The sequence below is a fragment of the Falco biarmicus genome, chromosome 2, assembly GCF_023638135.1.
Source record: "Falco biarmicus isolate bFalBia1 chromosome 2, bFalBia1.pri, whole genome shotgun sequence".
Taxonomy (NCBI): domain Eukaryota; kingdom Metazoa; phylum Chordata; class Aves; order Falconiformes; family Falconidae; genus Falco; species Falco biarmicus.
In genome coordinates, this window is record NC_079289.1 from 43,849,718 (window position 1) to 43,868,093 (window position 18,376).

The following is an 18,376-nucleotide window of genomic DNA, read 5'->3' on the forward strand; positions in this document are numbered from 1 at the left end:
CACGGGACGACACACGACACCGGGGACCGGGGCGACGACACACCTTTAAAAGTCCCTTGCTTGAAAAGTTTCAGCCCAGAGCGGAATTTTATAGCGAGTTATAAACTCTGGGTAAGAGAGGGATGTTATAAATGGAAGTGCTGACACAACCTTAACTATGGCGTGTAAACGGCTATGCTATAATATCCATTAAGCAGAAAGAAAAATAAGATGGCTGATCAATAATTTATACAAAGAGTACCAACTGCAGACATAATAACTGTAATGTTTGCAAAGCAATCTCTCGCTCTCCAGGCTTAACAGTAAACTAGCGGGGCTGTTAATTTCCAACTCCTACAGGTAAGAATACAAACAAATTACTTAAACTTGTGTTTTGTTCGATATTTTGCATGCCTCGGTAGGATTAAATAAAATTTAATTACGATGCAACTTGGGCTGGTTGAGGAGCCTCCCCCCGCTTTCCTCCTACCCGCCCGCCTGCTGATCCGAGATCTTCTTGTGCAAAGCTCCGACCGGCCGGGGAACAGGTTGGCTGGACGGGCGTTGTAAACGGGTCGGCTTTTGGGTCACTCTAGTTCTTCGGAGAGTTATTCATACATGGAAACAAAATAAAGCCATTTAACTTCAAAAGAAAGTTACAAGGTTTTCCAGCGCCACGAGCTGAAACACAATACCCCCACGGGGACGATAAGCATCAGCTGTCAGAGGACAATGCACTGGCTTTGCATGCAGCAGGCTACCGGGGGTGGGGTGGGAGGGGGGGTGGGGCGGAGGGGAACTGCTTTGGGGGAAACCAGTGTGTCTTCCACGATCCTAAGCGGAGAGTGGGCGAGCAACTGTTATCTTCATTTGCATGGGAGCGTTATCTCCCGTTTCTGTCTACTGTGTTTAGATAGCAATGCAGAGGAACAAAGTCTGAAAGTTGCTAAGTAGGCTCGGGTAATGAGCCGAGTTTGTTTTTGTTTTTTTTTTTTTTTTCCGCAGGTCTCTTGCAGTAGTACCAAAGAGATCCCTTCTTTGTTAAATAAAACAGGAGAAACGTGTCAGTGGAGGAGATTTTTTTGTAAAAAGTGCCTCCTCCCCCCAGCCTAGACAAAAGTTATGTTGCCAACCACACCAAAAGAAGCCCAGATTTAACATGGTACGTACAGCTCTTTCGAACAGTTTTCAGCTGTGCTTCTTGGGGACTTCATGGATGTTTTGTGCAGTATAACCGGAGCAACACCTCATTTCTTAGCCCTGAGCTGTTACGCGGGGTGCTGCTTCGCGAGGTCCTCCTTTAAAAAGAAAATAAAATTAAAATGCGCTTTCTTGTCCAGTGACCTCCCCCATCTCAGCTCCATTAAAGCAAAGAAACATAAATGACAGCTGCCTGTAGACGGCACACACAGATGAAGTCTTTTATATTTAAGGAACAGTTTTTCACACGCACACAAATCCAACCAGTTGGATGCAATGTGCAATATCGTTGGTTAGAGCAACTGAATAGAAATTGCAGCACCCACTAGTGCCTGTGCATGGGGGGTGGTGCTGGTGCTGGTGGTGGTGGTGGTGGTGCAGCCCAGCTGCGCTCCTCTCCGCTCCCCGCGGGCCGGCCCTGGGGAGAAACATCCTTTGGGGGGAAGGAAGTGTGGGAAGAACTGAGGAATGCGATACAGACAAAATAAAGTTTAAGCTCATCCTTGATTAAGTGGGGGTTTGTTTCTTCATTGTCTAAGTGGAAGCTTAGAAAAAGCAGAGATGGAGAAGTTGTCCTTTCCCTGCTTCTTCCCATCTCACTAGTCCCTCCTTGGCTTGAGAAGGTGTGTGAATGCAGCAAGTGTTTCATAGCCAGCATCTTCACACTGTCATTAGGAAAGGATTTGGAAGGGCTGCCCAGCTGTAAGGACTTGGTGGGAAACACGAACAATGCTAGAAATACTTCTGTTTTGGATACCCACCTGACATGCAAAACTACAAAACATCTGTGAGCTATTTCTGTTAGGCCCCTTTCTTTTCTCAGGTGTTGGGGTTCTGTGTTTTTGTTCTGTGTTTTTTTGTTTTGTTTTGTTTTTTATTACATACATCATGTTCAGAGGTTGATAATGGGCTGTGTTTAGATTTTCTTGGAAACCGTCGGTTCTCGCTTTGGAGATGAGGATGGACGTTGCAAGGGTTGTGTGACACACAGCCCTTCTGTCTGGGTAGAAGATACCAAGCTGATAAACCTAAGAAACACTTTCACAGTGGCACTGAATACTCAAGTATTTGTTTACTGTTTGTTGTGTTTTGTGGTACTGGATAATGTTCCCAGTCAGATCCAAGCACTTACAATGGTGTCTGGCATAATATGATTTCCCATGCAGGATTCCCAAAGCTGTAAGAGGTAACTGGGTCACAAGTAGGTGGCAAGGAACTAATCCTGTCACCTAACTCCGTCTTTAAAAGCTTTCAGTAAACCATTGGTTCACTTTGTATACTCTTCTTGAGATACTAAGACCTTTTTTAGCCAAGAAGGAAAACTCCAACTATGTTCTCAAATACCTTGGACTCAATGTCTCAAATCATCTGGTGGATGATGAAGGTGGGCCAGGATTAACATGTGTCTCTTCTCAACCTCCATTTGACAGTCACATCTTTTTCTTTTCCTTTGTTGTTGTTAGCATTTCTTCGTCTATAAAAAGCACCAAAATATATGCTCAAATGCCAAAAATGTGTCACAGAAACCCATAAATACAGAAGGCACTGAATACCAAAGTAGTTGAAAATAATTTGCAGGAAGTCCTGATTTTCTCTATTTTCACATTTCTAAAAAAGACTCTCATTTGTAAACAGGTTAATACTTTGCGTAGATATAAAACATGAAAAAATGTTCCTGTATCTTTATGGTAGATGTAATAGGTGTAGTATGGCCAAAATAAGTTCCCTTAAAATATACACTGTTGATTTTTATAGATAATGACATAAGACTTTTACTATGACTGTTTGTTTGAATTTATAAATGATACAACTTCACTGTTGTCTCTTCCTTTTCAGTGCTCAGTGATTTACATGCAATTAAATTTTACTAGTATGAATACTGGACTTTAAGCTTATGTATTTGAGTGCTTATACAAAGTAACTTCTTGGAATATTTATCCAATAAAAACAGACTTATGAAGACAGCAATTCCTCAATACATTCTTAGCTTTAGGCACAGCTGTAGATCCATAAGTAGGTACTTAATGCCAGAAAGAAAGAAGCTGAGTCACAAAAGTACCCAAAAGCATAAAATAAGAAAACTGCATTTCATTCTTATATTTTGAAAAACAAAGGAAAATATAGGAGAAAAACAGTGAATACATTAGGGTAAGAAATGTATTTAAGAAATTGTGAAAATATAGAAGGAAGTGAATTAAAATAATAATTTTTTATCCATACAAAATATTTTTAAGTCAAAAATATATAGTATCAAGTTGGTTTTATTAAAGCTTGTTCTCTTAAACATGGGAGTCTAAACTTAAAACATAAACTTCAAAGCAAGAAAAATGAGCTAGCACCATCTAAGTTGCTTTAATCTAGCTGGTTAGCAAGAGTATTAGTTGTTGTAGTTTTGCTTAATTACACCCTTCAGTCTAATGATCACTCTCAGGCAGTTGAGGACTATTCTGTTTTCACACGTGAGGTGGGATAAGACAACAGAGATCCACAAAAAAAATTCAGGTGCCATACCAATGGTCACATGACTTAATAGGTGCCTAAATCCCTTAGTGCACAAACTCACATCGACACAATTCACCAAGTGTGTGCGTTTCCTTTGCTGGACATATGGATGAAAGCATGAATTTCAGTGTTGCTGGATTTTTGAAGAGAGAGTCTTTGCCTAAACACAGTCTTCGCTTGGTTTCACTACATTCACACAAGTGGGCTTCAAGCAAGGTAAAGCCAAAATGAGGCTATTTGTTTCTGCGTCCATATTTGCATCCTATGGTACAGCTAATAACCTGTTAGACAGGTCACTTCCAGGGTGGGAAAGCTGTTTTCACACATCCAGTTTCTACCATTCTCACAGAACAAGAGAATTAAGGCGGGTTTCCCACATGGTGGCAGTGGACATGAGCAATCACATACGAGGTCTGTAATGGTGAAGGTTTCTCTGATTCTTCCTTGGAAACCCTAAGCCAGTTGACTGCTACCAGCCGGAAGACCTTCCAGTAGACTCTCTTACTTCTCAGGTAAACATTTGTGCCACCTTGCTGGGGAAAGATTTTAAGGGCTGATTTCAGCCACACTTGCTGTTGGGCTGTACAGCCTCTTCCCTGCCAACGCCATGGGGTACCCTGTGCTGATAACGAAGGCTTTCTGTTCCCCACTGGTAAATTTGTCCTGTGTTGAAAGTGGGGCGCCTAAGTAGCTCAGGTACGTCTAAAATGTTATTCCATGGCTTTTACTTTCTGTTTTAAGATGTTCTATCTACAACCATAAAGCTATATTCAAAACAAATGTTTTGTTAACAGCTCTAAGTTTTATTTTTTACTATCAAGCTGAAACAATTACAAGAAAAAGAATGCATATAGCAGTATATATAACCGAGAAAATGTTTTCTTGAGTGTTTTGTTTCCTACTGATATAAACTTAGAACTCAGTGCAGTTTACAAGTAAGGGCCAATAGCTGAACACTTTTAAATACAGTGACTTGTAATGGCTGCAGTAAATACAGATTTGGAGGCTATGTTTATGCTAGCAAATTAAACTTGCCTGGAAATGTTCCTATGCAATAAAGCCAACTAGCACATGTGCATATTTGTAAACTTTTCTGTCCAAAAGCAGGTAGTGGCAGCAGCCTGCCGGCTCGGAAGGCCCTCTGGGATACGCAGCCTCCCCCCGCCTCCAGCTGCACCCAGGAATTGGTTTGTAGGATACTCAAAGTGTGCTGAGGGCCATTCAAATACTTTTACAGCATAGACCATCATGTTCCAGTACCTGGGAACTTTCCTGGCACTGTTTAATTTACTGGTCAAAATGTAGCTTCAACTGTTTTACAGTAATTGTCACAAAACATACATTAGACATTTTTATAGGTACAAGCTCTTGATTTTGCAATCTTTACATAGGCAACATTCCTATTGACTTCTAGAAATGAAATAATCAAAAAAAAGTTTCCTTAATTAGTGAGGAATCCAGCCTTGGCCTATAATTAGAAAAGAAAAAGGAAGTAAAATTATAACACGAGAGGAGCTTGCTAAAATACTCCCTAAAACAATTTCCAATGGCATTAAAGTGTTACTCACTAATATGGGGCCTGCTTAATTAATTTAGCAGCCTGGACTAGAGATTCAGGTTTTTGTGCTCTTGTGCTTTTGTGCTGGGTATTTGAAGCTGAAAATGTAAACATGAATGCATGTTCTATAAGAGACTTCTAGAAAAATGTAGGGAAGGCAGGGCACATTCCTTGCTGGGTTTTGTGTTAGATTCTTTACAGTCAAGATCAGTCCCAGAAACCAGCCCCGGGAAGTTAAAGTCTTCTTGCAACAGGTTGCCTGCTGTTGAATTTATAAGGCTATTTGTAACTTTTATTGATAGGAACACCATAAAAGAGCATTATGCCAAGGGACTGATGCATTTATTTGTGTGTTTTCCCCCACTTAATATGAACTAACATAGTACCAGCCTGTTAGGGAGTTGCATAAATGCAATGTCTTGCACTTCTTTTTACAGCTGTAGGTTGTTTTGAATAGTCAGACAGATACAAAATGACAGAAGAAAGATTATTCTTTAGAAATTTCACTTTGCCATTTACAAATCAACTATGTTTGCATCTGTCTTAACACATTAGTGAAACGACCTGTAAAGGAAGACTGTGTTACGGATTGAGCTGAAAAACAATACTGAACAGAAAAGTATTGGTAGTTTTATTCAGAACCAGCAGACACTATGAGTGATATACTTGACACTTCATAAATAATAGCACACCAAAAAATAAGGGGAAAAAATTACTTTTTGGCTCAGTCTTGCAGTCAATTGGTATTTTTCCCAAATAAGAATTTTAGGGTCAGTTTTGATAGTCTAACCCTACAAAGGAGAATAAAATCTTCCTTTCTTCCACTTGAACAGCTTTCAGATAGCAATTGCTAATTGGAAGACTGTTAGAAAGATTTATTTGGGAAATGGTTGACTTTCTTTCTACAGCTTGTTTTCCCACGGACAATGTTTTTAGTACGTGTCTCAGAAACATTTTTTAATGACAAAACCCTTAATTATGGATGGGACACACACACCCACACCCACACCCCCCTCCTCAAACTTAGGCTTTTTAATTCATCTCAGTACTCATATTCTAGCAATCTCCAGTTCATCTCACTTTTTGGTGGAGGCTATAATAATACAGAATGTAACATTGTTATTGCTTGCTGCTGATTTATAGTAAAAAACTTGGCTAATTAAAAAGACCAGGCAAACAAGGTCCTTGTATCTGTGAGAAGTCTGATTTCGCTTTAAGACTCGGTTATTTCTCTGATAACCACCGATTATCTCGCTCGCTGAAACGGTTCCAATAAGGCAAAGGTGCCCTCTGTAGGGCAGAGGCTGTAAATGGTGATGGGTAGCTGGAGTGTTACATTCGCAGAAAGCAACAGAAAAGAATAATTTTTTAGCAGCCTGGCTCTCAGAGAGTCACTGAAGACCAAATATTATGTATAAAACGAACCAAAGCAAAACGAATAATAATAAAAACCTAGTTTAAAATAAAGCTGAAAATAATACTCTCAACTGCAGAGAACCAACAGCTTTGTAAAACCTGCCCTAATGCTAAATGTGTAGTGCAGTGAAAACTGCAAGAATCTCCGGAATCAAATGAAATATGAACTTCAGTGAAAAGAACTATATGGAAATTAGAGAATTCAGAAAGGAACATGCTTAAAAAGTCTGTGTAGCAACTCCTGAAAAGTTTGCCCCGAAGCAGATGCATTAGCAGTCCCAGGGGTTTAGCATACTGCTTGCTGAGAAGTTGCTTTTGTTAGCATGCCCACAGACACACGTGGGCTGGTGTGCAGAATCTCTAGTGGCTATTTGCAATTATTTGGGGAATTCTTTTCTCAGTTTATAATGGCAGCTAATGTCAGCCCAGAGAGAGGCAGGGAATCTGACACTAGTCATAGTTCATTGCTCGTTATTAATTATTTTCTAGGCTTCCCTTTTATAATTCATTAGGATGACCTGCAGTTGTTATCTTGATTTTCTGTCTCTATCCCTGTCTCCTCTTCTTTTCATGTTACATTTACTTCTTTTTTTCTTTATTGATATATACATTCGGTTTAACAACGATGTTGCATATAGTAACCTTGATTACTGTGCAATTAAGTGTAACATGGAATGGATAAAACCCTTCAAAATTATGATTTAGCCTCCTTTCATCTTTACCAGAAAGTCAGAGAAGAAGCAGAAAATAATTTTAGAAGCTGACTTGCTATATATGTTGGGGTTGCTATGAAAACCTAGACTGAACCATAGTTTAGAAAGTGAAGATCAGTGTTGTAAATATGGAGTTTATTCTAAATATGACTGTAAAAAGAAGGGTGGGGTTTGGTCACCTGTGGAAAAGTTAAGGACAGTATGTCATGTTCTGGCCAAAGAGAGGTTGTTTCTTTCTTTACCCACTGTTGGAAATACTGGTATAAGGGACATATTGCATGTTTTGAACCATGTAAATGTCATGTTAATGCTACCTTTTGTTTTAATTAGATCTGAAATAGTAAACTCTTTTCCTTCAACCTGTCAAATAGCATCGAGCCTCCCAGTCTCATTTTGAGAGAAATAATTTCACTACACTACTTTTTGATCTTCAGGGCTTGCTTCCAACTCTATTTACATAAATAAATGTTTGGGGAATGACTGAGATTGTGGAGCTTTGTGGACTCTTGACGTGCCATCTTCACGTCCTGTTGCTTACCCTGTGAACCAGATCTGACACACACAGGGTATTCTCTCTACCTTTTCTCACAGCCAAAATTAATGCTACTCAGAGGACAAAAACGAGGATCCTATCTCAACAGGGAAATGTTTGTAGGTGCTGACACAGTATGTGAATCTCCTTCACAGGTCAAATCCTCATGACAATTTTTTCCCGTGACATAAAGCATGTTTACACTGTAAGATCTCTGGAGTAGACACAGTCTTACCCTGCTTAATTGTTGCATCTTTAGTGAAAGTCCATGTCATATTTGAATGCTTACCCTGAAATGTGGCAGCAACCTCAAGGTAGGTCTCTTTAAAGTCTCTCTTGGCACTATCCAACCCTTCAGCTAAACACAGGACAAACATGTATGGCTATTTTTTCCTTTTATTAGACATCTAGCCTGTGTCTAAACATGCAAACTGGGCCCTTCTAGTTTATTGTATTGATCATTCCTAGTCCTTTAATAAGACTATATTTGCAATTGCAAAGGTATTATTGTGCTTTTTTGAAGATAGGTAATAGATTTAATTCTGGAAAAGTAACACTACTCAAGCATTGTATTGTTTTCTTTTTTTTCCTTAGGTTTTCTTTTAGGTTTTTCTTTCCAACTAGAGGCTGCCAGTTTCTCAGATGTACTTTATGGCAACTGCTTCTAGACAGCACTCACACAGCCTATCTTTAGATGCTTTGTTTATGTGTCAGAGATAGGAGTCTGGTGTCCTCATACAGTCAGTGAAAACAAGCGTACCTGTTCAGTGCAGAAATTCAGTAAATGTAAACTATAAGCCCTAAGCTGATGTTGGGAAAGAAGTCCTAGGTGACCCAAGACAGGCCTCTATCACAAGTAGATTGTAAAATGCGTCAAATTTTCCTTTTAGTTTAGGTACCCCATTTCTTTGTTTACAATTTAATCTTTTCTTAATTTCATCGATCATAATTTTCTTTTTATCCATTTTGCTCATTACTGTACTATCATTTAGTTGCTGTGATCATGTTAATATTTTAAACTCTTCCTCACTGACTGAACTTTTTCTATCGATTTTTAAACAGTCATGATAAAACTTGACTTAAAAAAAAATAATGGTAAATCTCATTACGTGATTTCTTATTCTAATGTCTTTGGCCTCCTTTCTTTTTTTCCCCTTTCTTTTTTTCTTTAAGATTATTAGACCATTCTTTAGTATACAAATAAAATTTAACTTATTTCCTATTACTGTAATTGGCTTGACACTTTCTTTCCAGTTTAAGATCATACAAACTGTGCAAAGTCTAAAATATCTGGGCTTTTTTAATCTTTAATTCCTATAGTTTTATTCATTTTACTCAGCTTTCTGCAGCTCTGATACCTCTGCCCCCAGCACTTTTCCTGAATGGCTGCCAACTGTCTTTGGGCTCTGTTGTCTAGCATTATGTTGCTTGGCCCCAGTCCTGAAAAATTTATACACTTGAGTAATTTTACGCATGAGAGCAGGCCCATTGACTATTGATGCATAACGTTATTTGGGAGTGCACGCATTTTCAGAGCTTGGATAATTATTTTGATTTTACTGGTCAATCATTGCGAAGTATTTGTAATGGGATTTTTTATCCAATTCAACAATTATTTTTTTTCTTCTCAGTGTCTGTAAGCTGTCACAAGTTTTGTACAGTGACACGGGTCTGGACATTGGTTAGATGGTTTTAATGATTAAATCTGCTCTTCATTTTGTATTTGTAGTGATGGTTCCCACAAACATATTAGTGTCTGGCTGAGTTAAATGTATCACAGCTTCTTAAGTACACTTAGTTGTTGGGTTTTTTTAATTTTACACTGCAGATGAGTGAATCAACAGTAGTTGATTTCCATAGCTCATTCCAGTCCCTTAACCCATTCTGAGAATAGTGAATTAGCTATCAGGTCAATGTTTAGAGACTTTTTATCACAACATCCATAACTAACCATATAAGTATATACGTGCCTGTGATATATTTATTCATTTAAAGGAATTCCAGGTTTTTGTTAATTTACTACATGCTTCTAATGCCTTCTGATTGTCTCATTACTGGAATAGTCTTGCTTGCTTCTTTAGCTACAGAGGATCAAGGGTATGTAGCCCATCAAATAAGGCAGAGCAACTACTATGTAATTATTTCTCTGTCTCTATGCCCACCTTTTCATTACTGCCATACCTTTACTTGGCCCCTTTTACTATAACTAGTAGAAGAACCTCCTCATCCTTTATCTAATTTAAAGAAAACACATCAAAATGTACAAGGAACTGAATCCCTAGCTGCTATGAATCTCCAGGCTTCTCCTGAGTCAACAAAGCAATGTCACTTTTTACTGGCTAAGAAACTAGTTGAATACGTATGAAAGCCAGATTGCTACTCTGTCTGATGTCCACTTCACATCCTTAATAGAGTGTTCCTGCTTACATTGTAATCTTCTTTAAAACCTAAATACTACTGTTTTTACTCTTTGAAGGATGTCTTGTCCATCTCATCTTTATGCATATCTCAGTAATATATAGTATTCCCTTCAACATTTTTCCCCAGTATTGTCCATTTCCTGCCACAGGCTCAACAGTTTGAGAATAAGTGGTCTACGTACCTGGACAAAATAGGAATGAAGGTTTAGGTGATAAAGCCTACTCAATGTAAGCTTTCTTCTGAAGTTTATGCTACTTCTGAGGTTTCTACCAACTTTGTTTTGCTAAATACTTGAAACATGAACGTATTACAAAAATCTGCTGATTTCACAGATATATGTATTACCCCTTGTGGAAGAATCTTTTAAAAATCTACATTCAGCTTCACTTGCAGTGTCACAGTGTGACTAAACATTGATGCTTAGCACATTTGTCCATAAGCTTGTTTTTAAGTATGTGACTAGCTTTAATAATTTCAATCTGAATTAGAGCCTTCAAGCTACATATTTTAATGCCAGAACCATTTCAGATTCTCAAATGTATTGTTTTGGAGTATTCTTAGCACTTCATTTTGAGTTGTAGTCACCAATCTTTTATAGTGGTATTGAGCATACACAAAAATTATTGAAATCAAAGTAATGAATATTGGGTAATACAATACAGAAATCCTTTTTCAGGTTTTATGGATAATGTTTTGGCATGTTGATTTATTAGCTACAAAACATGGATCTGAACAGGTCCTTATCTACCTTGTTGATGTATTTATCAGAAAGTAATAGAAATGATACAGTTATTGAACTTTTATTTTGTAATGCAGTTACATATTTGTGTTCTGTCTTTTAAATACCTACGTAGGTATGGTTTGACATTGAAGTTATACGAATTAAATAGAACTGTATTTTAGGTAACTTTATGGAGATTAAGGAAAGTCTTCTCTTTTGAGAAACTGGTAGAGTTTGGTAACTGGGCCCAGACTGTCCTACTTCTGATCCCACTCAGCTTTCTAGTATCATGGTAGTCCACTACTGCAAGAGAAAGACTGTTAGCATTCTGTAAAAAAACATTGTTCTTATAGATACAGCTCCTGTACAAGTGAGAGCAAGGGTAAGTAAAGAGTTAATAGAAAATATATATTACAAAAATGGTATGTAGAACTGTGGTCTTGGTGAGAACCAAAAGGGATTAAGACTTTTAAGAAAGCTGATTCATGGATGCTTCATAAAATAACCATGTAATCCTTTGCATATTCACTCATTTCTTCACTATTGTTTTCCCTTACATATCACAATGTAATACAGGAGTAGTTCAAGGTCTTAGAAGCTCATCTATGAGCTTCTAATTTCAGAATTAAGGTATCAGGTTAGAAGATTAAAAAAACTTTAATCAGAAATACCTAGTTAGTTGGAGTTTTCTCTTTCTCTGATGTTTTTGCCTACCAATGTGTTGTTACCTTTTGCCATAAGAGTTTCAGGAAGGTTTGTTTTGGTTTAGCTGATTTTTTTCAACCAACTCTATTGTTCTAGGGGTTTTTTTTTGTGGATAGCATTGACTTTTTTTGAAGTACTGTTGATTCATCCTGAGGACCAAGAGTACAGTTTAAGGGAAAAATAATTGGCCTACTCTTATTTATCAAACAGAATTTGTCTGCTTTTGTAAGTTATGTATACTTACCAATGTGTTGTATCACACAGGAAATTATTTTTTGTTATGACGAAGAGCAGCACAAGTTGTCTGCAGTTTTTGAAGTCAGTGAGGTCACCCTTTCACAGTATCCTACTCATGATTCCTGATTTCTATTATTCAGAAAGGCTTTTCTTCTCTGCCTCTTTAGATTTCATTAAGCACATTTATGAGTTTCATCAGGGAGGTGAGTCAAATACTTCTAGTATTTCTGCTGTGATTTTATATCCTCCTGCTTTGTTTTTTTTCAGCTTCTTGCTTGTAACTTGTCCTGAAATCCTTTTTGGTGTGGAATTAGTTGTGTGATTTCAAATATGATATATAAAGCTGTGTTTGAGATAAGGAGAGCCTGTTAATGATTCCTTTTAAAGAATCTCTCTATCTCTTCTGTTCCAGCAATGAAAGTTTTCCTCCTTTTCTTTTGATTGTCCCATTTTAAATATTGCTTGCTCAAAAACATTATATGGTTTCACAGCATATCATAGCATGCCATGTATTTCTTAGCTCTTTAAATATTCTTTTCTCATCGAGGCACGGTATTTCCATTTTTGCTGTGAGTATACTGATACCCAGTTGTAACGGCTGAACAGAATCACATTGCGTCAGTACGTTTCCCTTTTTTCTTTCAACTCTGCTTCCTTTGCGTGATACACTAGTGTAAATCTCTTCTTAGGGCCAGGTTGGAATTCCTCAGACTAAACTTTTGTTTTCAGTTCTGTACTGTTGATCTTTGTCGCTTCCTAATCAGAGGGTATCTTTCTTTGGTTTATTTTTATTGGGCAGAGCAATGGTTGTAGTCATCGCTGACACCTGCTGCCTGGCATACTGCTGCATTGTAGCCACATCACCTGTCTTCAGATGGTACAGTTGTGGTCAATTTTTTTCTTTTTCTATCTTAAATATGCTTTCATGGATGTGTCACCAAATTGGGCTCATGGGAGATTCCCACTCTTCTAGAACACAGATTAAATCCAAGAAAGATACACTAGGACACCTGAAGTGGCACTACACACCTGTGCTTAGGCAATGGAGATAAGCTCAACTGCCATGGAAACAGAGAGAGGTCTTTAAAGACCTCCAGAAGTAAAAGCTCCCCATCTGCTGACCTACATTTAAATTGATACCTACAATTAATTGAGTAGCACATGACTGCCTAGGAAGTAAAATCTTTGCATGATTTACTTCTTTTCTGGAAGCGCAGACAATCATATTTCTGATATACAGCAGCTTTAATCAGACAGAAAGCAATATGTAATCACATTAGGACATTATTTGAGCATATACTTGCCAAAACTATTGCTAGATGTTCCAGAAATTGTCTTTATACTATTACCTTTTCTCATTTCTTTTTATAGTGTATCAGATGATCGGTGATATCTGGCATCTGAGACAAATTGCAGCTCTCAGCCTCCAGCTTCCATTATCTTTTTCCTGACAGAAGTATGGGAGCAGGAGAGGATATCCTCTTCAGGAAACTTCAGGAAGAAGGTTTTTCTGTATCTGCTATATGCACCAGTTTTGAACTTCTAACTTCAGCAAGCCCAATTTCTATGTTTTCTGGAATCACAACAGAAAGCATAATCCATTGTCCAGGTTAGGATACCTAAAAGGAGACATCAATAAGTGAGATGCTATGTGTCATATAAGACCTCTGCATGGCCCACATGACATGTGACTGTGTCCCTCTAGAGAGGCAGAAGGGTGACAGGTGGGATACACTGTTGGAGCTAGAATAACCCTATATACCCATGTTTCCACAGCTGAATGCTGCCTTCTATCTCTGCTGACTATAATGGACACTTAGATGTCTAGGACATAATTTTATTGTTCAGTTTACAGATCTACTACCGTATTGTGTGCCTTACGATGTTTAAGATATTTGCTTGTAGATATGACACAAGATCTATGGTAAACACTTGACCTCCCAGTCCACAACCTGAAGGCCAGGAAAGACAAACCACAATGTTTGAAAAGAGGCTATCCATTTGCATTCAAGCTACAGCTGCACTCCCTTCTTGTGCATATAGTTACCTATAGATAGATGCCTATATTTAAGTGTCTTCACCTGAGGCTTCATCCTACCATTGCAAACAGGAAGAGATGTTAGAGTGCCTTTCAAAATTGCTTTCAAGTGTTATTTCCACGCCAGCTCCAAATTTTCAAGGCAGCAGTTCGGCCACCATTCCCAGGTGTCTCTGTCGATTCTTTAATGGCAGTATCAACAGTAATTGCTACTCAGAACTATGAATAGGCTTTTTCTGAAGAAACTCTATAGCTGCTTCATATTAGCATGGAAGTTAACATGAAAAATTTAGAATGCTTAGCTAAAACCTGCAATGACTTTTTACCTTTATTATTGTAATTTTTACATAGTGACAAGCACACTATTCAGTGCATGAAGAGTTTAAGTGTTTTTTCATACAGCAACTTTTAGAGTATAATTGATTCTAAAGAAACAAACAACCTGGAAGTATACATAATACAGCTTTTAAGCACTTGATTATATAAAAAAATCCATTTCACATTATATGACCTCATTTTGAAACCCAATAGCTAAAGAAAGTATATTATGAATTTCCGATACAAGAGAAATTGTAGTTTACAATCCATAGTGTGTGAGATGTGTACTTGCATTTTAACTATGGTGTTATATATTTGTATAATTTTAAATGCAAAGGTCTTATCATTGGTTTTGTCTTGTATTTTAGTGACTAGAATCATATAACCTTTACAGCTATAAATCAGGTAGTCTTCTGACTTTGACACAAGTTAATATTTAGCTACTTTGTGCTGGGCTTAAGCATGGGAAAATCATTTCAAGAATTTTTATTTTCTTTTTACACTATGAAGAAACATTTTGCAGAAATTTGTGGGTTTTTTAGTGCTATTTAGACAAATGTCAAGTATGAAAATGATCTACAAAGAAATTTTCATTCATCAATATAGACATACATTGGCTCCTGAAACTTACGGTTCTTACAGGCTTTCTTAGAACCCACTGTTTCTCTACTTTGTCTCCATTTTATCTCTTGCCTTACTGTTTTTCTCTTGTCAAAATCATATTGCCTGTCCTGTAATAGATCTCCTTTGTTGGAGATGGAAGCATCTGTATGACTCCTTCATGTGCAACTGTTCCATCCTGGTCTTATATTGCTTTCCCTTCCGCTATATCAATGGGACTTTTTCTATGCTGTCCACTGGCCAAGTATTTTATGGAGGTCCAGCAAGTCTTACCTATCCTAAATGAACACACTTAGAGTAGTGTTTGCAGTTTCTGTGTTCTTGGGCTTGGACTCACCTAGCTTGGGATCAACTGCAAATCTTTAAATCCCGTTCAGGTCAGTAATTCAAAAGCAGAAAGCAACAAAATAAAGACATTCACCCCATAAACATTGTCAAGCATACTGGAAGAGTACAATGGCTAGATTTATAATGTGTTTCGCGTGTGGGTCTGAGATACACTGTTTGGATACAAGTATACTTTCTGGTTTACATAAATAAACTTTGGGGCATGTTATGAGGCAAAAGGTTGGACCCACACTAGTCATGTGTGGGGAGAGCCTCCCGGTATGTACTTACCAGCAGTGCAAAGGGGATATGACATACCCAACAAATTCAGTGTTTTCCCTTGTGAGGACTTGTGACTGGTGTTAAGCAGGTGGTGTGACAAAGGAGACATCCAGGATCACTTAGTACAAGGGCAGGTGGAATCTGGAGGCAGCTACAGCTTTAGCCCAGAGCACACACCGCCTTAGGGATGCACCAAACCTGCTGTGGGGATGTGCAGGGCCAGGCCACAGCACAGACTGAGTTCAGGCTTTTCCCTCTGGGAGTAGAATAAAAATAAAAACAAAACCAAGAAATCTGGTGGGAAACAGGGTGGGGAAAGAAAGCTAATAGGGATAGAGCTTATGAAGCTAATTGGAAGAGGGAGTTATTTGTTTCATTTGAACTAACTTGATCAAAGAAAAATGCATGTGAGTTTTGGATAAGGTTTATAGTAGGTTTTTTTCGTTTTCTTCTTTTTTCTCTCCAAACCTCCTTTGCTTATCTAGAGTATTAACTTTCCATTTCCGCTGCTGAAGCAGATGTTTTGCTTGTCACAGACATTAAGGCACTCTTAATGTGCAGTTACTGAATTCTTTTCTAAAAGAGCATTTTAAATTTGACAATGTTTCTTACATTTTTAAAGCAGTGACCTCATTTTGAAAAGATTTTTTTCCAATACATATGTCACTACTGGAAAAATATTAATCTGCAAAACTTAGTATAAAATGTCTCCATTTATTAAACATCTACTGTACAGACATCAGCTGTCACAAAATCCAGTCATGCATCCTTGTGAGCACTGGCATTCTGAAAAGGGTTTGTTTCAAGCAGGAAATATATTTTCATTATGGTTTTATTAAAACAAATATTTAAATAAATACCAACAGTTAAAAATGTCTTTGCAAATCATACCCCAAAGGATTAGAAATTAAATATTACTATGCCAACAGAAAGTTTAGCTCAGTAAACTCAGTTAAGATCCATTCTCCTTTTCTCCAGATCCATCACCTATTAGATGTTTAGTGACCACTTCTTAACATTAAGTGTTTCTTAAACAAACTGTTAACTAAAAATAGCAGAATGAAAGATGTCTATTGAAAAGTAATTAGGGACCTGAATACCCTATTATTCTTCTATTCCTCTTCATTTGAATTTGTAAATGCATACATTTGGTTCATCTTTATATTTTTGTTTTCACAAGTTTAAACTACCACTATACTTTGATCCTTTAAATGATCCTTTTGTGGCAGTTTAGGAAAATGTACAGGAAAAAAAGGAACTGTGTTTTCCAAAAGGACATTAGATACAACAAATTAAAAAAAATGTTTATGAGTTAAGCAGAGACTTTTCTAATGATGATATCTATTACAAAACACATTGGAGATTTGAAAGTCAACACAGAAGAGAACTGGGTATTATAATATGGCAATCACTTTATCAAGATATTATATCTTTAAGTATCTCAAGCAATTGCTCGTATTCTTCAGCTGCTGATGCCGTCTTCAAGTCTGCCTGCTTGAGATTTTGTTTGTTTGCTTCTATCCTCTTTTCTTCCCATCACACAAGCTGGGGTTTATTTGGATCGTTTTCTGTGAGATGTTTCAAAATGCAATGCTTTTCTAATTTACACAGTAATGAGGCTGCCCCGTCTCTGACCTTGGAGACATTATTATCATTCTATATGATAAATTTTTGGAGGAGATCTTCACCCCTGATTAAGGCTAATGGGTGCTGAAAAGCTGTGTTTAAGTTGTTTTAAGTTAGCTCTTTGGGAAGTCTGGCCCTCGGTTTCCAAAGACTGCAGCTCTTTCAGGGAAAAGGGAAGCAGAAAAAGAAGGAAAGGCGAGGTTTTATGAACACTCAATAGCTAATATGAAGTCAAGTTTTTGCTTTAAACAACGATTTGGATTCTTTTCTTGAATAATGAATGCAGCATACATTCCCCATAATTATAGCACTTATTTTTCCTGTCCAAACATTTTGAAACAGCTGAAGATTCGAGAAATATTCAGTCTAGAAACCCTGTAATGGAGGGTGAGTGTATGACTTCAGTCAAAGGAGCTAATATCTCCTTGCAATCCTCCAATTATTTTTCTTCACCAAAAAGTATTGCTACCTTATTTTATCCAGAATGCATTCTATTCAATGAGCACTCATCAAGTTCCAATCTTAATTAAACTCTAACAAAGCCAAACAAACAAATCACTGTGCTTGGATAAAGGCATGTGGGATGGAGTATGTGAAAAGAAGAGGATATACATTTGAATTGTTTTACTTTCTTAACTACTATAGCCTCTGCAAAGCAACAGATACAATTTATTATGGCCTTTGATTGTCAAACACCACTGGCTGAATTATGATCACGAGATTTCATGCAATTCTGTACCATTGCCTATCTTTGTGGATATCTAAAGCTGTTTTCTCATTTTGCCTTTTCCCCTCTCTTTTTTTGTACATAGATCTGTATTTTATTTCAGCTATCAGATGACAGCTACTGTGTAAAAGTACTTGAGTTCCCTTACATGGTTTGTATCATTGCCAGAAATCCTTGATAAAAATGCAGCCTTATTATATGTGTATTTTATTCTCTCCATATATTTCAGAATGTATATCCTAATTTGATATTCCAATATATATAATCAGTCAGCACTTTCCTTTCATGTTTTTTGACAGAAACACAGGCAGCATACCGGGCAATTAGTCTGAAGAATGATTCCAAAAACAGTCTTACTTCTACCCTCACCCCTTATATGTTTTGCTGATAAGGGATGTTTGTGCTTTTTGTCTCTTTCCCTGTGGATTCTTTTTTTTCTTCTTCTTTTTCCTT